We start from the raw sequence: 23,396 nt of genomic DNA, 5'->3' as shown, positions 1-23,396 counted from the left end.
AGTTCAAACGAAGTGTACGAGGGCTGTTCAAAAATACGCGGACTGACGTTATAAAACAAAATGTACTTTATTTAGAAGTTACAAGTCTGGGACCCCTTCAAAGTACTCTCCTCCCCAACGCACACACTTATCCCAACGGTGTTTTCACTTGTTGAAACAGTCCTGGTACGCTTCTTTTGTAATGTCTTCCAGCTCCTTCGTCGCATTTACCTTAATCTCGGGAATCGTCTCAAATCTTCTTCCTTTCAAGGGTCTTTGAGTTTGGGGAACAAGAAAAAATCGCAAGGAGCAAGGTCAGGTGAGTAAGGTGGGGTGGGGAAGAACAGTGATCGAGTGTTTGGCCAAAAACTCAAGAGTTCTGAGGCACAAATTTCGCAGCAACGCGGTGCATCTTCAATATTTCGGTCAAAATCTCGTAACAAGATCCAACTGATATCCCACACTCTTCAGCAAGCTCCATGACAGTCAGACGTCGATTTGCTCACACCGGGGTGTTGATTTTGTCGACGTGTGGGGTGTCAGTTGACGTGGAAGGACGTCCAGGACGCTCATCATCTTCAATGGACTGTCGACCATCCTTAAAACGTTCATGCCGCTTGAAACATGCCGTACGTTTTATAGCAACATCACCGTAAGCCGTGTTAAGCATAGCAAAAGTTTCAGTCGCAGATTTTCCAAGTTTAACACAAAATTTCACAGCAAGTCGTTGCTCCTTCAGGTCATTCATTCTGAAATTCGCCAAACGAAAAAATCGCACTTCACTTAAAACCACGTAGCTGATACACAAATGAAGATATCTGCAATCGGGAAATGGCGTCGTAATCAGCTGAGCTGTGCGAACCTAGCAACACCAAGCGGATTCCCCTTGAACCAACTGGAGCCACGCAATTTAAACAGTCCGCGTATATTTTGAACAGGCCTCGTATTTGCTTAGAAGAATTTCATCGGCGGCACTCACTGTCAAAAACTTGATATTTTGGTTGTATACACGAATCGTTACTTATTTATTCCCGAAGAAACAACAATAATAAACAATTGACTAAGTGATTGATTGAAAATACTGAAAATTTAAATTATATTGATCTTTTTTTTTTTTTGAGATACTACGATGTCTCGTGGATTCCATTGGTTGTTTGTTTGTTTTGAATTTCGCACAAAGCTACTCGAGGCCTATCATGGATTCCATTGTTACAACATTAAATTGAGCTACTCTACAACGTATGAAAAAAAAACAACAAATGGCGATCTTGTTTTCATACACCAAAGAACAACAAACTGAACGGTAAGATTAAAGAAAGGTTCACATTAATCATATCGTGTTTTGTAGGAAGGCCTTATTGATTTGAAGGACAAACTAGTTATAGCTACCGCCAGTAGTTGTATAACAAATGCAGTTATTATGAAGGATTTGTAAAATGACTGCTCCTTAAATCGGCATTTTTTACAAAATTACTTTTTCAGTAAAGATGAATAAAAATAAGGATATTTTTAGTACTATTGTTCAGCCACTCAGATATAAATCATATATATATTTTTTAAACTTGATGGCTAATGCGTTTTAAAAATGATACAAAATTATTCCGGACAAAAATAATTGTAGCTTAAAGTTAATAACTCAATTTTTTTATAAGGTGTGTGTGACATTTAATTTTATGAAATCACAGAAAATAGATGAAAGGTGATAAAATATTTTTCTTATATAATCTATTTAACAGTTGCCATTTTTGGAAATTCTGTTGAGCTGTGACATTTAATAAGACAAAAAATAAAATAAAATAAAATAAAATAAAATAAGGGTAATAGAAACGCATATTATTGGAAGCTGCTTTTTACTGTTTTTCTTCTGTCACGTTGCACATTTGAAAAGACTTACAGAACAAGATTATGCTTGTTTAAGAATTTCCTGTATTTCATATACTTACTGCTTCTATTCCGTTGAAGGTTTTCCATTTGTAACAGTATGTTCAATAAATGAGCTATGTTTATCTACAAGTCTTCCAAAAGTTGTGCTTCCCCTAGGAAATAGAAATATATTGATTTCTTTTTGTACCTAGAGGTGAACTTTAAGCGCTGAGACCTTACTTATATCTTGTAAATAGATATTAAAGAAAACTAATTGCAGCGAAAAAATTTCTGAAGATGTGATTTTGTTAGAAAAAGGCAGAGGTTTCAAAAGAAACAAGATGTTGATAGCCAACGAAATGATCGAGTACATGTTGATTTATGATGATTACATGTTCTGATTGATTCTACAAAAGAGTAAATAAAAAGTAAGTTAGAGACACATACTAAAAATATTTGTAATAGAAACATTCTCCAAGGAGGAGCGTGAGAGTTTTAATAAGACTTGAAGTACATAATGAAAAATGGATTGACACAGGAAATCTAATTATCTTTCACAATCTGGAAACTTGATTATTACTGTGAAAAACAAGAAACAAAATAAAAAATGTGCAATATGACAAAATAGATCTTTTATATTCTTACTACTATTTTTTATTAGGATATAATTCAGATTTTTTATGTTTCTGTTCAAGTGAAGGCTGAGAAATGGACTATCTGCGTGGTGTCCACCTTAGCCATCAAATCCCAGGTTTTAGCTTTATAAGCTTGCTTTTGTTATAACCAAGATCAATAATAATTTAAGACGTCCAATGTGTAAAAATAATTAATTAATGCTTTTTTTTTTTGCTTCCAGGTTTATTGGCTGGCTAAACTAATAATAAGAAAACTCATGTTGGTAAAACTCACTTGTCGAATGTTTTGGTATCAGACTCAAAAGCCTGTGAAATATAGACATTTAAAAGGCATTTGGAAAGTTCACAAAAGCATTTACTTCATAATTATTTACGTTAATTGATTTATTAATCACAAGGGTACAATATAAAGTATTTTTGCTGTGCCCCCCCACGTAAATATCAAAACCCAAGTTATAGCGTTACAAGCCCTCAGACTCACCGCTGAGCCACTGAGATGTAAGCAACTGAAACTTCATGTCTGTATGACAATACACAATAATACGTACACTGCACGTAGTATTATTTTGACGTATATAACCTTTAAAAACTATGAAACACCAATTGGTTTGATTTCAAAATGTCACGTTACTGTTATCATCATATCAAGGAATTGAAGAAAGAACGAGTGTCAGTGTTGGCCTAACATGACTCATTGCATTATAGAATAATAAAATGAGTTGGAAATGTGATGTAAAGAACGGTATAAGACTGTGATCATCTTATCTTTCTAAAACAATAAGAAGAACAACAAAAAGCGATTTTGCAGTCATGGACCACAAAAACACAACAATTCCACAAGTTACCATTTTTACTTCCAGAATTATTAAAAGTGTAACCAATATCCCCAGCACAACCATAACGTATTCAAACGCAGTGAAAGATCAACGGTTACATTTCTGAGTAGATTAAAAATGGACAAACACCATACTGTATTTACTAAACAAACGCCACATTGTTTGGCTTGAATTCCGTGCGAAGCTACATACCCTTACAACTCGTAAGGGTTATCTGTGTGGGCTCTCCCTAATTTATCAGCGAAAGACAAGAGGGAATACAGCTAGTCATCATCACCTACCGCCAACTCTTAGGAATAAAAAGGCGAAAATAGTTATTAAATAGGGTTTTACTTACCTATAATTATGACGTACACATGAACTTAAGTTAAGTGATAAGAGGTTACCATTATTTTAAAATGTGCATGATTGTGTACTTCAACAGAACTTGTTCATCATAGAGACGTTCTAATAAAACGTGCAGTTTTACGTATGAGCATGCATTTACGTGTACATATGTCTATTATAGATGCGTCATGAGCAGAAATAAAGCACCCTAAAACATTCTGAAGACACCCGTGTGATGTGCAAGTCTTCTTGATGGACCTATGTTCAGACTTTGTGTTTTGACACAGTAAATACAGGGAAAACTACATGAAGTACGGAACTGACGCTCACAACAATTGTAATATTTATGACATGTTTCAAGTCTGTGCTTTTGGAGGATTTGGCTTCCTAAAAATCAGAAGGTGAGAAATACGTTTGAAAATTACATAATACAGTGGAAGATACACAAAATTAAAAAACCTCATGGAATTCGTTATGAAACCAAAACATTATTATATTACATATGAATATTGTATTATATTGCATATGAATATTGTCTTAAGTAAGATATTAAAGTAGAAGACGAAATTGTATAACTTTTGAAAAAGGGAATTCAGATATGGTGTTACACGTGAAACAACAAATACAAAGGAAAGTGTCACAAGAATATTATCCTGTCCATTCTGTTACCACACGGACTGGACTCAGCTGCTCAGATCTGGAATTTAGGAAACAAAAGTTATGTCGATTGCTAAATGATAGTACTGTAGATTTAGTCGAATGCTGGGAAGGTAACATCAAGCAAAGATTTGTTTCCTGTAACAGAGAAATAAAACATAGTGAAATTGTCGAATTTTGTTTATTGAAATACATAGAACTCAGTCAACTTTGCTGCGAACTGGAATGGTTTAATGAATGGTTTAGGAGTTATTTATTGTTCCATACTGTTCTTAATAATTATAATCACAAAAGGTTTGAAGTGAAAGCATCCTAGCATTATTTATCAAGTAACGACAACAAAAACAAAAATCTTCATAACACTACATACCAAGACCTTTTAACATTTAAAGAGCGGATAAACCTTTTATCACTTACAACCTGCGATCTTTAGCTGTTGAATTTAACTCCCTTCACACTGGTAGAAATTTCTGATAAAGATTTTCTAAACTTTATTTACTACAAATATAGACTATTGAAGTCCATCTTCTAGATTTTTTTTACATGTATATGATTGAAAATGTGCTGTACGCTCATCTTTTTGGTCAATAGTTGGTTTTCTTAGCTTGATATCCAGAAATTATAGCATCATCAGGCAGAATTCTGCCCAGAAATTGAAACTGATGCAGAAGTAAAACAACTGGAGGTAGAAACAATATCACATTCGTTTATACTGTGATTAATACTATTGGTGTTGTAGGTTTTTGTAGTTACAATGTTTTTTTATTAGACTGCAAAGTGGTTAATCCAATGCTACCCTCTTTGTATTTCGGGCAGATGAACTCATATATTGCTAGATAGATATTCTATGGATGTACTTTGTTTGTTTCCAATTAAGCTTAAAGCTACATTATAGGTTATTTGTGCTCTGCCCACCATGAGTATCGAAAATCGGTTTCTAGCGGTGTGAGTCGACAGACATACCGCCGTGCCACTAGGGGAGAGGGCGTAATTTGTTTTTAACGTTGAAGAACTATTTCAAACTAGACTCTGTTTTAAAGTCGCATTTTACCTGAATTTATGGATACAGTTGATTCCTCTTAGTGATATTTGAAATAGTGCTTAAATATGGGTGTTTTTTTTTTAATTTCACGCAAAGCTACTCGAGGGCTATCTGTGCTAGCCGTCCCTAATTTAGTAGTGTAAGCTTAGAGGGAAGGCAGCTAGTCATCATCACCCACTGCCAACTCTTGGACTACTCTTTAGTGGGATTGACCATCACATAATAATGCCCCCACGGCTGAAAGGGCGATCATGTTTGGTGTACGGGGATTCGAACCCGCGACCCTCAGATTAAGAGTCGAACTCCTTAATCCATCTGGCCATGCCGGGTCCAAATACGGAATGATTAAAATAATTTTTCTTCGAAATCATCTACCATATACACGGTTAGTTATCTAGCTTTCAGTTTGGGTGGGGAATATCCTATTTAGGAATGAAAACGGAAAAAAAATCTAAGCATTTGTTGTTAAGGAAGAGAGTTTGCTACTATGTTGATTTTAATAGTAAAGTTTGTACTGGAATATTTAACATTTTAAAACTAGAAAAATTGAAAAACCGAAATTCATAAATCCACTCAACATAGTCATAAACCTCAAAAGTTTCAACAACATATTTGTTGTAACAGACAGGCTTAAAACGTTTAGGATAGATAATCAAACTTTATCATGGAAGCACAGAAGAAGGTTAGTAAGGTCAGGAGTAGGGCTGGAATCCATAGCCACTCACTCCATCAATTTGTTCGTAGATTTTAGTGTTAAACGTAAAATGTAATTCTTTTCTCGCAAAACTTAAACGGACGGACAAAGAGGAATGTGAAAAAAAAGTGCCGTTAACGTGATTTTTTTTTATATCAGATTTTAGGCCTAATGTTTCATTTTAAATTGCTGCTAAATATATAATGTCGTTTTTGATCTTGTAGCACGTGACAGAATTTTGAACTATTGTACACTTTTAGTCAAAGCTTTTCATACGTTTAACAGTAAATATACATAATTTTAGACTGATAAATTCTTATTATTTATTCGTTCATTGTTTAAAGACACTTGTTCTAGTATACTACATATTATTTGAAACTATCTGTTCTGGTATACTACCTTTCAGTATATATACTACACATTAGTTAAAACTATCTGTTTGGTAATAGTACATTTTAAACCCATTTGTGTTGGAATGGTACATCTTAGTATAGTACACATAACTAAAAAATATATATATATATTTTGGAATATTACGTTTCAGTATACTACACATTGCTTAAAATAGCACAAATAACTTATACATAACGCATGAAACTGTCACTTCAATTTGGATTCCGTTTTCTTTTTCTAAGCCTAAGTAATGTGCAAGCTCTAGTTTTAAATGTACTAATTTTATCTTCTTGTTGTTTAAAATATTATTTAAATGTTATCATTCATATTTAAAAACTGTAGATCATGTTCAAGTTTTTCCACATATATTTACACTTTATTTTTTATCTCAACACTTAAATATATTTTACAACCACAGGTAACACATTTAATAGTATGTGCTCTGATCGTTAATTCTATAAAAAGGGTAAATATGAAAACTCCAATAAAATTAACTTCAGTAGTTATGATATCTCTCCCAACTTCAGTGTGGTTGTGTAGCTGCAGAATTAGTTTCGGGGTGAATAGTTTTACTTACCAGTAGGAAGTTTAAAGAATAATTATTACTATACAGAAAAACTTGGACAAAGTCTGGGAATATGACACGAATATAATATATTAAACCATGTTTTAGAACGACAAGATACAGAAGAAATTTTAGTATGATCGTTTTAAGGCACACTTGTGTTAGCTTCCAGTTCTTTTTTTTAGACGAGAGCATTGTAAAATGAAATTTATTATCTTTCGTACCTCTGTGATGTATTATATAATGCCCGCTTATAGTTTTTCAATGTTCTCATATCACAGGCGGTGATGTTAAGCAGGGACTTTAGAAGTTTTTGTAGCTAAGAAATGCGAAATAAGCAGTATCTGTTGTGTAATTCCAAGCCTCACTTGTTTTTAAACACATAACCTATCCATTTGAAATTTACAGCGATGATGTGAAATTCTGGCTTACAAACAACAGAAAATATAAACTACACCACTCCTCTCTGCAAGGTTTTAAAAACACAGTACCACGTTTTGTTATCAACTGTAATAAAACACAATATTTGTAATTTTGGTTTTTGGAATTAACTATTCACATACAATTTAATAATACGAGAATAATAGAATTGAGTATTGGAAGTGTAGCTTGTCTTCTGGTAGTCCAGTCTTTCTCATCTTTTCCCTGTGAGCAAGTAACAAATAAAGCCAGTGAATAGCAATTGTGGAAAAAAATTGAAGAAAGATATATAAATGACATCTATCTCCTATTCCGTGATGTCGAGAAAACCCACTTGAAGAGAAAAATATATATGTAAAAACAGCTCGTTTGGGTTATAGTTATAATGAACACGAATGAATATATCCAAAAAATGAAGAACATTCTATCAGACACTAACAAATTTAAACCAATACACACAAATCTAACAAAGACACACGAAACGCAACTAAACAAAATACTACTACAAATGAAAAAAGCCAACACAATTTCACAAACACTTTATTCCTACCTACGTAAAACCGACTCACGCACACCACAAATGTACGGCATCCCCAAACCTCATAAACCAGATTGTTCATTACGATCAATAATGTCCACACATGAATCGTTTAATTACAATCTTGGTAAATATATAGCATGGACATTCTCCAAATATGTAACATCAGCCAGCTCATTCATCAAAGACTCTTTTAATTTCAAGTATAATCTAAATCAACTTAATAATGAAACCTTAATGGCCAGTTTCGATGTTATATCCCTCTTTACAGATGTTCCAACCACTGAAGCCTACAAGATAACCTTAGAACTTTATATCCGAGACCCTAACCCACCCATCTATAGACATTCCCAGCAACCAATTAGCAACCCTCATAGAATTCACCACGATAGAGACAAACTTCATGTTCAACAACCAAAACTATATACAAACCAATGGCCTAAGCATAGGCAACCCAGTATCACCAGTTCTAGCCAATATTTTTATGACACAAGTTGAAACACAAGCAATTAACACAGCATTACATCCACCACTATACTGGTACAGATATGTAGATGACACGGTTGCGGGATTCACATCTACACAACACACACTTAATTTTTTTAATCACATTAACTCTATATATCCCAACATTAACTTCACATGTGAACAGGAAGAAAGCAATCAAATATCATTTCTTAACCTCAAAATTACAAGAACCGACACACAATTTAAAACAGAAATCCACCGAAAAATCACCCATACTGGACTATACATTCCTTGGGACTCAGCACATGAAACAAAACAAAAACTCGACATACCAAGAAACCAAATAAACACAGCCATAAAACTATGCTCACCAGATAAAATTAACGATGAATTAGACAAAATAAAACAATACTTCATCAACATCAATAAGTTTCCTCCACAAACCGTAGAAAACATTATACGCACACACCTAGACGGAAAGCAAAATCAACCAACAAAAATAAATATATCTCACGAATCAAAAAATCTCGAAACCATATACTGCTGTATACCATATATTCCCGACATCAGCAGAAAAATAACCAACACGACTTTTGTACTGGAGAAACAAGTAGAAAAATGGAAACCAGATTTAAAGAACATAAAGAGTCACCTTCACAGGTTTTCGAACATTGCAAGTCAAATAAACATAACATAACCATAGAAAACACCCAAACACTAAATAAAGAAACAAACGCAAAATTAAAGAAGCGTTACTTATACAACAACTTAAGCCCAAAATAAACCAATACAAAGGAACACCTTTATACCTATATTAAAAATAATATAATAAATAATAATAATAAAATAAATAATATAGAATTATATATTCAAACATCTAAGCCCGCCCTCTACATTCCGACACTCAGTTACACAACCCCTTTCAAACATGTGGTCAGCTTCCGGTCAGTTACCTCTTTCTTTCTTTGTGAACCTGATGACGACCGAAAAAGGTCGAAACGTTGTTCGCTCCTCTACGCAAAATATTTTCTCAACTCAAACGGGATCGGCATGGCCAAGCGAGTTACGACGTGCGACTCGTAATCTGAGGGTCGCAGATTCGCATCCTCGTCGCGCCATACATGCTCGCCCTCCCAGCCGTGGGGGCATCATAAACTTACGGTCAATCCCACTGTTCGTTGATAAAAGAGTAGCCCAAGAGTTAGCGGTGGGTGGTGATGACTAGGTGCCTTCCCTCTAGTCTTACACTGCTAAATTAGGGACAGATAACCCTCGAGTAGCTTTGTGCGAAGTTCAAAAACAAACAAACTCAACCCAAACGAGCCGTTTTTACATATATATTTATCTCCTATTCCATTACTATTTTGAAAACTTTGGGCAAAAATCACCAAAATGACGAACAAACAACACAAATATGTTGTTTGGTTATTAAAAATATAAACAACAATAATAAAAACGTGTCGTTAACATTAATTTTTATACAGCTTATTTTAATACATTAATAAGAACTGAAAATGTATTATTTCTTTTTATAAGAAAAATAAGATGAAAAAGATGTACAGAATAACAGTTCTGTTGTGTACACCCTGATGGCTTGAACACATTTGAAAATAATATTTCACTTAATTTATTACTTTCTATATAAATATATATGAGTTACAAAGAACAGCGCTAGCAATTTCTCAAATATTATGAAATTATTTGACATCGTAATTTTTCTTCTATAAATACTGGTTGCTATATATTCTACTGAAATTAAAGATAGTTTCAAAAATAATCTTTATTTATTTATTCATAGTTATAAAAAAACAAAAACACGAGAAAATTTGTCTTAAAGCTAAATAGACTTTAGATAAATAGATCAAACCATGAAATATTCTAGAAGTCATAAGCAAAGAAAAACGATAAGACATCATTGCTAGAAATTCGATTAAATCAATTTCCGTTTGTGCTTAAAACATTTATACGTTGATTATGAGAATAAGGAGACATTAGTAAGTCTGCTTGTCTTGTATGGTAACCTAGTTTGCATATTTTACTTCATAACTTATTTAAAACATATTGAATTATGAGCTTTCTATATACAAAGTTTAAACATGTGCCCTGGTACATAATCTAAAATCAAAATCGTGTTATAAATATTCCACTTTTACTTTTAAATGTGCATGCTATAGTGGTTTATATATAATAAAGTTTGTATCTTAACTGTGTTAAAAACTTATGTGACCTTGTTAATGTATAGTTTCATATGTATACAGATACATCTTATAGCGGATAATCCTGTTAATTATTCCACCTTCGTTTTTATTATATGTGTTTTGTTGGTTTTACTATGATCACTATTGTATCTTAATAATTTCATTTTGTTTTTAAATGTATGGATTCAAGAGGATATTAGTTAGCCAGCTTCATATCCTCATTTTAAGTGTATTGATTCAATAGGTTATTAATTAACCCAGATCACATATTAGCAATTTGACTAACATTTTAAGTGTATTGGTTCAAGACGTTATTAATTAATGAAAATCATACCTTAACCATTTGACTGAGTATCATAAGAGTATGCACACATGTGAAAAATAGATAATATGAATAATCTTAACAATTTCTCCCGTGTGTATGTGTGCTCTAGCTAATATAGAAATCATATCTAAAAATGGATAGTCTCGTTTATAAATCTATTCGTATGTTCAAGTAGTTGATGTGTTTACCACATTAAATTTTAATTATTTTAGTTCTTTGAAATATATCTGTACTAGTGTTTTATTTATAATAAATATTACTTTCAACCATTTTGCTTCAGCTTTTAAGTTTTATTTTAGAAACTTAATCTCTTGTGCATTTTGTATAATTGTTACAAGGCTTACGTGGCTTTATTCTCACTAAGTAGATTCTGCTGTGTTTGATATTCTTTCTATATGCATTTATTAATATATAAACTACATAGATATTGGTAAATCTCTTTCTCTTTTTATTATATTGCTAAACTCAAATGTTCGTGGGATTTAATATTTTTTAATTATTAATTTATAAGCATAGTTTAATCCCCATCAGCCTAATAAAATGTTCTACAGTGATATAATGGACTGTTTTACGTCACGATCAGAAAAACAAAATTTAACGAAATAAAATGTTAGATACCATTTGCTAGCTTGTAAGCTAGTGAGCCTTCTCTTCTGTGATGTGTTAATTTGGCTTTTTAGATTTGTTTTTGTTTTGTAATATTTTCTTGTTGCGTTTTTATTTTGTAATATTTTCTTGTTGCCAAGTCTCGTGATTTTTAATTATTTTCTCTCTGGAGTGTGTGTGTGTGTTTTTCTTATAGCAAAGCCACATCGGGCTATCTGTTGAGTCCGTCGAGGGGAATCAAACCGCTGATGTTTAGCGTTGTAAATCCGTAGACTTACTATCGGGGGGCTCTTTTCCTCTGGATAAAACCTAATAATTGACACATTTAGACTAGTCTCGCTAGATGGCAGTACATCCGTAGAATCAGTAATTTCTTATAGATTCTGAAGGTTTCATTCGTTGGTATGTATATCCACCTTGAATAGTTTTTGAAAAACCTTTACGAATTCTTCTTTGAGGTTCTACACGCAACGCTTTTAGCTATCCTACTGAGTCCATTTTGTATTTCAGAAGGAAATTTTTTACAATTTGTACCGAAAACCTCTCGGTTCTATACATAATAAATTCTTTTGATGATTTTATGCTTTTGGAATTCTGTAATCTACAAAATTAAATTTTCGGCATTATGATTGTTGTTCTTCAGCTATGGCACTCTTCATTTCTTTCTTTATTTGTGTTTTAACCGCATTTTCGTTGTGATCATAAAGTGTGAAAAATGATTAGTAATTTTATTTCTATAAGAATATATTTTTATTAAATCTAGAGTTAAGATTAAGGAGAAATGGATTATGTCAAAGTATATAGAAACGTACTCAATCTGTATTTTCTGTAAGCAACAGAATCCCACTAGAAGAAAAAAATATATATAATTTACAGAACAGAATTGAGATGAACCTTAAAATATAATGTGATGTAGAATTTTCTCTCATAGAGGATGTAGATCGTTTGACGCCAGAGTACAATGACTAAGGGACATCTGTTGTCAAGAGTGTAAAGATGCCTCTTTTTCGGTTTTGAAACAATGTTGGTCATTGTACACTGTAGGGGCGACCATGAACTGTTATTTAGTTTGCTTTAGCGTCTTTCAATGACTAATACTATGTCTGTAAGTTGTCGAATGTCTCAAGTTTATCGCAAAGCAAAATGTGAATAAATTAGAGAAGTCTAGATGAACGCTCGCCTTAATATTTTACACCCGAGTTTTATCAGTTATATACTCATATGTGACTAGCGCATTTGTCAGTTTTACGCTCTTAATATGAAGGTTTTACAACCTAGTAGCTTTTATAACAACTTTAATAATTTTTCTAAAGTACAATTTGACTGTTACTGAAAGTATTATTTTTGCAGATTGATATAAGCCAGAACATATCTAAACAAATGCCTTATCAAAACAAGATAAATTATAATTTATTAATGTAAAATAAAGTTTATATCCATTATTAATGAACAACAACAAGTTTATAAAGAAATAAGTTTCGAAACATCGGTTTTTGATACCAGTGATGAGCACAGCATAAATAACCCATTGTGTGGCTTTGCGCTTAACAACCAAGAAACAAAACAAAAACGTATTTTACAACGGAAGTTTGAAGTCGCTTAAGGGCTCGTGATTTTGGAAAGGGAAATTAGTTTAACGTGACAGAGGTATTGAAGTTTGGAAAAACTTGGATTAGCGAACTTTTCTATTGATATAATTTCTACTTTTATGTATTATTCTGGCTGATGGTCATTTGACTTGATGATCCATATTTCTCATGTGTAGAGAAATAACATTGAGTTCCAATTATTAACATCTTTTTGTATATTCCACGAGTTTGATATCTAGATATCTATACGTTCCAACAGCAAAAATGTTTTCGCAGACTTTGCAGAATACTATATAGCCAGTCTGTTCTATATCTTGAAATGCATACTTGTTCATAGGTAAGAAATGTTTAAATTGTTAGAAAATTTTGAAACTACTTTGAAACGTTATTTTTTAAACATTTTTCTAAAGACACAATAGTATAACTGCTGTTGGCGCTAACTATTTGCTTTTTACTTTCACATATAAATGATACTTAAAGTTATCGGACATCCTTGTTTTTAACCTTATGTTTTTGGTTTCGATTAGACACAGTAAAAATACTAAAATATCCTGGTTTCTTTGTACCTCAGCGTAGAGTTTGTCATTATTCACGACTTCTTTATATTTTACTTGGAGAATCACCTGACAAAGACAGATCTCACAGTACCGTGTTCCCGCCCTTTCCTCTAGGTTTTTGTTTAACCTAACCTGTCATAGAACATGCGTAGGAATTGAGATCTGAAGACCTGCCCACCTACGAAAAAGAAAATTAAGAAGCAACGTTTCTCTTTCAGGTTAGATTCAAGACAGTTTAGACGGGTTTCATATTTTTCATTATTTTTACTGTTTTAACTAGATAATCTTTTAACAAAGTCTGTTCATTTGAGGTTTTAAAATGAACGTAACAAACATAAGATTATTTACCATGTGGTAAAAAGTGTTATATTGTAACTTAAACTGTTTCATAGCTGTTATAGTATACAAAAAAGTCCCAGTTATTCACTCTGGAAATCTAGTAACAAATGAAACTTGTTGCTGGTTGCTATTTCTAAAAGTTTTCTTTTATTTTGGTGGAGATTTCGATAAAGCTTGTAGGATAATGCAATCCTTTATTCAAAATTCTATTTAACTTCTTTTAGGAGTACTTTGAAAGTTAATTACTTCCTGCAGTGGATCTGAACACAAAGGAAATTTTCTGGTTCCAATATCTAAGTGGCATATATTTTGTTGGCCAAACAAAAAAATAATTTTCAAGTCCTTTTCCAAAAGATTGCGAACCTTGACAGTGCTCTTAAGTTTAAGCTGTAATGGGAAACCAATAATTCACTCCAATTTTTAGGCATTCTCATATGTAAAGAACAAAAAATGGACCTGTTACCTCTATCTATAGAAAACCAACAAATTTTTTAAACTACGTTCAATTTTATTGTGTCACCTATAGGCTTTATACAAAATGTCCATCGGAAGAAGAAGAAAGAAATTTTTGTGTAGGAAAATAAACCAGCAAGTGGCATTATCTTAGCGTCAACTATTTTTTAATACTGTGGTTTTAGAAAAAAATGTCTGAAAAACAATAATTTAAAGTTCTTTCTAAATATCCCAACATCTATAAAAAAATCTCACTCTTAGTCAAGACTTTATCTCAAAATCAAGAGCAGAATGACTATATAATAAGTACCCTACCCAAACAGTGGGAAAGATTGTACTGGTGAAACGTATAGAAATTTAGATACAAAACTCGCAGAACATTAGAAGCATGTTAAAAATGGTCAAACAAATAATGCTATTTTTCTACATATAAGGAATATTAATCATGACTACATAATACTTAAAACTAGATATCAAGTCGTCTTTCAGTAGCATATAAAAAAAGTTAAGGTTTTATAAAGCTAAAATATAGGATCCGATTCCTCGAGGTGGACATGCCAGATAGCCCAATGTGTGTTTGCTCTAAAACAAAGAAATAAAGTCAAAAGAAGAATTATAGAAAGTTTACTAATCCAAAGGTAGCCGAAGTTTAACACCTCTGATGGACAATCTTAGCTGAATCCATTTCTGTCATTATATCCCTGAAGCAACTTCGAAAAATTGTTATAATTTTTGTATTTGTTTCTTTCACAAAAAAATAGACTAAAGAGGTTCGGTTTGAATTTCGTGCAAAGCTGCATGAGGGTTATCTGCGCTAGCCGTCCCTACTTTAGCAGTGTAAAAGTAGAGGGAAGGCAGCTAGTTATCACCACCCACCGCCAACTTTTGGGCTACTCTTTTACCAACGAATAGTGGGATTGACCGTAACATTATAAAACCCTCACTACTTAAAGGGCAAGCATGTTTGGTGTGATGGGGATTCGAACCTGCGACCCTCGGATTACGAGTCGAGTATCTTAAAAACCTGTCCATGCCGAGCTACTGAAGAAGGTGAGGGAGAGTGTCGACCTATATTCATGTCAGGCTGGTTGTAGCACTGCCTATGTAAGGATGGCTCGGGTTGTTAACCGAAATGATATCTTAAATAGCTTCTCCAAAAGTTATCAGAACTGTACATTATACAGTGTTTCCTTTTATAAAAATATATATTTAACGGCTGGAATTCTGGGAATGTTGCAATCATCGTAACTAAGATGACACAGTTTCAAACGGAGTGTTTGCTGTTCTAAGTATAACTAATAACTAGTACTGGTTAAAAAAGAAAATCATAATACTAGCGTAAACGATGTCACCACTACTCCTTGAAGTTAGCTTTCCTATAAAAAGTTAATGTTCCTTTAAAAATCTTAACTATAGAGTGAAACAGGAATTATCAGCCAATAATAGATAACAAATAAATATTACAGTTGGAACATCTTTGTATTTAAAACTTGTCTGTTGAAACATTGTATTAAATAAAAGCAAGCAAGCAAAGAAACAAGTAAATATAGGGATGGCATTTACATCAATTCTACATAACAGCATAGATAAGAATTAACATATAGTAATATATATACATATATATACTCTTCAAAAAAAGAAACGCAAAAGGGATATTTTTGTTATTTTAAAGAGAAATATATGTAATATATGTAATATGTAATAATAATATATGTGATGTTACACGTGTTAAGGCACTGATTTTCAGACCAAAATGACAATAAAAGTTGTGCACTTTGAAAAGGGGGGAAAACATCGGATTTTTTCGCCAAAGCGCATTCGTGTCCAATAAATTTGTTTGAGAGATCTGTATGTTCTGCAAGTGCAACATGTGCAAAATCCCTATAAAAGTGACGGGTTCTCGGTTTCCATAGCTCAGTGTTAAGCCATCGAAACGCAATACAGTTACGCCAAGACTGACTGAAGCACAACGCAACAACACCATTGGGCGTTTGGAAGCAGGCGAATCTCGATCAGATGTTGCCAGAGCTGTGAATGTCCACCCAAGCACCATCACAAGGCTATGGAATCGTCACCAACAACATAGATCAACTCGTGACCGTCCACGATCTGGCAGACTTCGTGTGACCACGTCCGCACAAGATCGCAACATCCGGTTACGTCACCTTCGGGATAGGACCACCACTGCGACGTCTACTGCCTCAACCATACCAGGGCTGCGTTGGATTTCCGATCAGACCGTACGCAACCGTCTACGAGATTCTTAGGCCCCATGTGTAACCCATCCTGGTGAACGTCAACGACGTTTTTCAACATGACAACGCCCGTCCTCACACAGCCCGACTCACCACTGTCTTCTTGAGACACCACAACATCAACGTTCTTCCCTGGCTCTCCAGATCACCAGATTTAAACTCCATCGAACATCTTTGGGACGAGTTGGACCGACGTTTGCGACGGCGACAACCTCAACCGCAGACTCTACCTCAGCTTGCAGCAGCTTTGCAGGCTGAGTGGACAACCATTCTATAGGATGTGATTCGTCATCTCATCGCTTCCATGGGCAGGAGATGCCAAGCAGTTATTGATGCTCACGGGGGTCATACTCGTTATTGACGTTGAGTGACGTTAAACTTCACCTAGTGAGCGTGGACTTTGCCTTTGCAGACTTTGGATGTTCAGCAGTGAATGTGCAAAGTTTCACACATGTCATACAGAACTACCCGGAATAAACTTGTTAACAATTTGTCTCATGTTTTGCCTTTTGCGTTTCTTTTTATGAAGAGTATAAGTATTAAATTACAATTTGTTTTAATTTTCCAGTTTTATCTGTTAACATTCTACTATACTGTGTGCTTGAACTATTATGTTGTGATCGTGTATTATTTATGAAGGATTGATCGTCGGGATCTCTGGACTTATTGACTTTATCAGAAGTTTTCACTTTCTTTACTTTACACTTATTATTGTTCAGTAATAGTGGGTCTAAACTTTATTGTGGCTCAGCTATACTTCTGAAAGTTTATAGCACTAAAAACCAGTTATCGGTACTTATGGTGGGCACAAAACAGATAGCCCATTGTATAATTTTGCGCTTAATAATAAACAAATAAGAAAAAAATTATATTTTTCACGGAACTACGTATGAAGGCCAAGTATGACCTGATGGTTAGGACACACAACTTACAATTTATGGGTCGCAAGTTCGAGTCCCCTCACTGAACACACATGCTCCTTTAGCCGAAGTACTAGCTGGCTTTTCTTCTCGTCTGTCACTTCGAGGTTAGAGACTGCTAATCGTAAAAAGCTTTATTTCTAGCACAGATAGCTCTCGTGTTTCTTTACGTGAAGTATAATAAACAAACAATACTTATTTGTTTAACTACAATTTATTACGTTGATGAAACTTAGTAGAAAGTAGATTTGTAAATTAGAAGATTACGTTTGTCTGAACTTCGCGCGAAGCTTCACGAGGGCTGTCAGTGCTAGTCGTTCCTAAATTAGCAGTGAAAGACTAGAGTGAAGGCAGCTAGTTAATACCACCCACCGCCAACTCTTGGGCTACTCTTTTATCAAAGAACGGTGGAATTGACCGTAACATTATAACTTTCCCTCGACTGAAAGGGCGAGCATGTTTGATGCAATGGGAATTCACACACGTGACCCGTAAATTGCGAATCGAGCGCCCTAACCCTCAGACCATGCAATGGAAAGTGAACAAACGAATTTCCAAGAAATTTAATTAGTTTTCCTTAATTTTCTCAACATTTAGGCATTTATTAAACTGGATCAAAATGTATTTAAATATTTTTATATTATCCTCATTGTGTGGCTGGTTGACACGTGTGTCAATCTGTCCTAAGTGAAATGTGTTAGTGTACTCTAAACCGTCATATTGCTAGAAATGACTCATGTGTACCGTCCCAGTTTTACTTATAGAACAAAATCACGTATCACTATATAGCCGACAGAATGCACCTTCAAATACTACGTAACTTAAACATACGAAGCATAACCAAGTCTTTGCAATAGAAAATATTTATTACGTATACGGCATGTCTTCGGACTTACAACATTAGAAACCAAGTTTCGATAACCGTAGTGGGCAAAGCACAGACAGCTTTGTGCTTAACTTTAAACAAACGTATGTGAAAAATAAATGTTTATTCTTACACACGACAAAGGCTTCATTCAAGGTCATGATGAAATAATAACAATAAGTGACGTATGTTCGGATGTGTTAGTGGTCATGATATTACGCTATCATTTTCAGTGTATGAAAGTTATCGGCAGAGACGCCGCTAAATGCTTAAAAGATTCGGGACTGGACCACACAGGTGGGGGAATTTTTGGCCTTTCAGTGTGACATCGATCACGGTTTTTATTTTGCTTTTTGAAGACACGAACTGGGGATTTGAGGCATTGTCAAACACAATTGGGGTGCAGGCTCCATGGACAGTGTTTATCGATGGTTCTGGTTATTAACATTGTGTCAAACTGCCCCTGTGGAAAAAATCAACAACAGCCCTGTCTACCTTACTTGGTTTTAATGACCTTAACTTTAGTGGTTGTGAAATGAAGTAATTTTCTTTGCACTGATTTGCAGTTTGCACATACGTATAGTATATACTTCAAAAATATTTTGGTAATGTGCTTTGGATACAAGAGCAACGATGATGTATGTGAAGATATTTCTAAAAACAGCAATTCACAAAAACAACAACAAGTAGAAGTCAATGTACTAGTGCTTATTTAAACTCTTGTATCCTTGTTGATGTAAACACCTTGGGATTTTGATACAAAAGATATCTAACAAGAAGACGTGTATATAATACTATTTATAACGAATACAATAACCTGTTAAGTACTCGAGAAAAATCACTTATTATAAGTTGAAAACTGAGATGAAGGACATCTTCTCATAGTCCTCGGTCTGCCTGTTCAGCGTTAAGTAACTAATCAGGAAGCAAGCTATTTCTTACCATGGTAATGCACTGACCATGAAACATCACTTGCTTATTAGCACATCATACCATGGTAATGCACTCACCATGAAACACCACTTGCTTATTAGCACATAATACCTTGGTAATCCATTCATCGTGAAACATCACTTGCTTATTTAGATGTACCACAATCCCCTTCGCTACATGACTGCTGAAGTCCATTTTTTATGGACTCTGTTTAATCAGCATTGGATGTTTCACGATAGAATTGCGGCCCACATGTTATACACATGAAAGTGAATTATATATTTTTTGAAATAGCTAAGGCCCTCTCTTTATTCTGTGTGTAACAGATTCAGTAGGAAAACAGATAGTTTCCTCTTTATACACATTTAACTTATGACAAATTTATAAAAAGAAGTAAGAGTTATTTACTGGTTGGAGTGGTAGCTTTGTGAGCACGTGATATATTACACAAGCTTAAGTAGGGTACTAACTATATATACCAGGCCTCTTAGCATGTTGCTGTGACTGTTTATGGTTAGTGGGTGATTCAAGTACAGATTCCATTAGTTTAGACTAACTGGAGTTGTAGTAGCTTTGAATCTTCTGAATATTCTATAATGTTAATTTATATTACATCTGCATCCACGTAAGAAACAGTCTGACAAGATCACAGTTGAAGCAGAGGTCCAGTTCTTTTCAATGAATGCATTTTCTATAATGTTCTGATTACTGTATTATTAGTATAACCATTTGAACAGGGTCAGAGACGTCACATCTTAATGTTATGGTAAATATTTTCATGATACTTTAGAATGCAGTACAAAAGTTGAAAGCTATGGTTTTGGAAGCCGCAAGAGAAATGTGAAATAAAAATATTTCTGCAGTCTAGCAAATTTTGCATATCCATGGTCAATCCTTTGAAGGAATAAAATACCCCCTTTCGTCCATTTTGTAGACTAATTGGAATAAGATGAATGAAAACTTTTCACTGTAGTAACATGAAAGTTATGTTGACAACACTTTGATAGAAAGGTCGATTTAATCCTTCTGTGTTTAGAATAAAGCAAACGTAAATAGATCATGCTAAACTACCAACAGGCATTGAAAATTGCATGTATATATATGTATGTGTATCATATTAATAACACATAGATCGAATACTATACAAAATAATTCTTATTATATACACTTTTAGTACTCATCTGATGTTAAACTTTATTTTCTCTCTGTTCAGGTGAGAGTTGCTTTTTTATTTATTCATAATCACATTCTATACAGATATGTGCTTAACAAGAGCCATATTTTCCAAATCTTTAGAAATTGAGTCTGTTTTTTTTTCATTGTCGGAAACAGTTCTTTTGATTTTCTTGTAAGATGTATCAGTGGAACCTTTAAATAGTTTATTTAATATAAATAATTTTTTTCTAGCAACTATACTGTCAATTTCGAGCTTAAGGTAAAATTTTGTTGCTTTTAGAAAATCGAAATATTATTATTATTTGTGTCGAGCTGTGTAGTTTGTATGTATAAGTAATATACAATGTTTGATATAATGGTCACGGGTTACTGATTAATATGTCACATTGTGAAGATGAAGTTCTGTGGTTCCAGTTCGTTCCCACACACACACAAAAAGAAGAAAAGTGCGCTGTGCATCTTGGGACGGTGGGTGTGTTATAAATGTAGCTGTTAAACTCCACAATTCCATCTGAACAGAATACCTTAGAGAGCGCTGGGTAGTACTGACTAGATGTCTTCTCGCTAATCTATGGGTTGAAAATTATGGACGGCTAATAGCTCTCGTGTGGCTTTATGCATAATTTAACAAACAAACAGTTTATCTAAGAAAATTAATTAGCTCCACGATTTTGAAAAATCAGTTATATTTCTAGTTATTTCTTTTCCCGCTCTCCCCATTTAAACTTCTCAAGTACAGAAAACTCTATATATTTTGGAATGTTTTACTTATTTTACTGGTGCATTTCACTTGATACTATCATATCTGAGTATTCAGAAAATAGTTCCGTAAATCTATTTTTTTTTAAACTGCAGTCTATGCTTCGTGTTATTGGCTAGTTCACATTTATGCAAACTAAGCATCTTATAATTTGTCATATTTTTCTTCAATGCAATTTCAGCATTCGGTCTATGTTTGTAAATAGTAGAGTTGTTTTCATATTTTAAATTCATGATATTACACTACAATATTGAATATAGCCATTTTAAGTATAAGGGTATTCTGAACCGGTGATGGATGTTTAAAAGGAAGTTTACCCATTAGACTAAGCCAGAGTTAATTGTACAAACATATAGTAACACAAAGAGACGTATGGTGCGGTTGTTATACGGTGTTTTAATGGTGCCATAGTGTAGGATATTAGTGCTCATCACTACCTACCGTATGCATCACATTACTATATGAAAATAGTGTCGGATCTGATTCTAACGTTTCTCCAAATGACTGTAAGTTTGTTATCTTGCTGTCGAGTGACTGTGAGCGGAAGGCGCTTCAAAGAGTGTCTGATATAAAACCTGTCAATAAGTTTCTAATCGCTCATACATCGACAAGGCGTACAGCTACGAATCTTCGAAATAGTATTAGAGCAGGTACAATTGTGAAAATCTATAATAGCCAAATAGCCATGTTCTATTTACTTGTGTACAACGCTAAAATCAGACGTTCGACTCGTCTCAGTGGAAGTGGACTCAGCAGATAGCCCGATGTAGCTTTGCTATAAGAAAAAAACAACACAAAAACAAACAAAAACACTATTTACTTGCAATGACGGTCTGCTTGTCCAAGTATTTTCTCATCTTATCTTTCGATTAGAAACAGTTTCACACTTGCTAATAGCATGTTGTAACGCTTTTACCAATTAACAATAACGTTCAAATGTTTGATTACAGGTTTAGGCATGGCTCATGAAAAATAATTTATAAGAGAAGGTAAGGTAGGATCGTATGATTGACTGAATTACCACCCGTTTGAAGTTAAGATTATATATATTACTAGCTTATACCTGTTTTACTATAACAATGACTTGAGGTTGAAATGTTGTGGTTTTCCCTACAATAACTATTGTAATATAAATTCCGATTATCTTTTAGTTATTCTGTGCAGTTTATTCAACTTTATTGGCTTGTCTCGAGCCTTATTATTAATGTTATCGAAGGTAATAGACTAAGAAGTGCTTTTTTCACTCGTAGTAGTTGTTGTTGTTTTGAATTAAGCACAAAGCTACACAATGGGCTATCTGTACTCTGCCCACCACGGGTATCTAAACCCGCTTTTTAGCGTTGTAAGTCCGCAGATATACCGCTGAGCCACTGGGGGGCTTCGCTCGTAATAATTATTAATAGAGTTAGAATACCGTAATGTAAATCAAAAATTAATTCGATAATTGTGTGTAAGCCAATGTTAATAGAATATCATTAGAAAGATGTTTCGTACTTTTCACTAAAATTTTCGTAGTCAGCCTTATTCCTTGTGATAGTTATGGCTATGCTCAGTACTTTCCTTTGTAACTAGTTCTTTCATTTACGGTAATGTCAGTCTTAGACCAGATATTTCAAAAGATTTTTACAAATCATTTAATGTACAGAGACACAGGGTTTTAAAACAATAAAAAAATTCTGGAAAGCTGTAATGGAGAATTAACAAGTAGTTGAGGGAAAGATATTTATGTGACTTTTGTTCTTGGCCCGGCATGGCTAAGCGTGTTAAGGCGTGCGACTTGTAATCTGAGGGTCGGGTTCGCCTTCCCGTCGCACCAAACATGCTCGCCTTTTCAGCCGTGGGGGCGCTATAATGTGACAGTCAATCTCACTATTCGTTGGTAAAAGAGTAGCCCAAGAGTTGGCGGTGGGTGGTGATGACTAGCTGCCTTCCCTCTAGTCTTACACTGCTAAATTAGGGATGGCTAGCACAGATAGCCCTCGAGTAGCTTTGTGCGAAATTCA

General features: G+C 34.0%; 1 pseudogene across 1 annotated transcript in view; it reads right to left on the bottom strand.

The window, feature by feature from the left end:
• Positions 1 to 4,174: 4,174 nt before the first annotated feature.
• LOC143253218 (octopamine receptor beta-2R pseudogene) overlaps positions 4,175 to 23,396 on the bottom strand; it is a 142,564-nt pseudogene continuing 123,342 nt past the window's right edge. Inside the window, exon 2 of the transcript XR_013029453.1 lies at positions 4,175 to 4,435. The product of XR_013029453.1 is annotated as an octopamine receptor beta-2R pseudogene, transcript variant X3 (transcript). The remainder of the gene's footprint in view (positions 4,436 to 23,396) is intronic.

The sequence above is a fragment of the Tachypleus tridentatus genome, chromosome 1, assembly GCF_004210375.1.
Source record: "Tachypleus tridentatus isolate NWPU-2018 chromosome 1, ASM421037v1, whole genome shotgun sequence".
Classification (NCBI taxonomy): domain Eukaryota; kingdom Metazoa; phylum Arthropoda; class Merostomata; order Xiphosura; family Limulidae; genus Tachypleus; species Tachypleus tridentatus.
The sequence above is the reverse complement of the archived record's forward strand: the minus strand, read 5'-3'. Positions and strand labels throughout refer to the sequence as shown.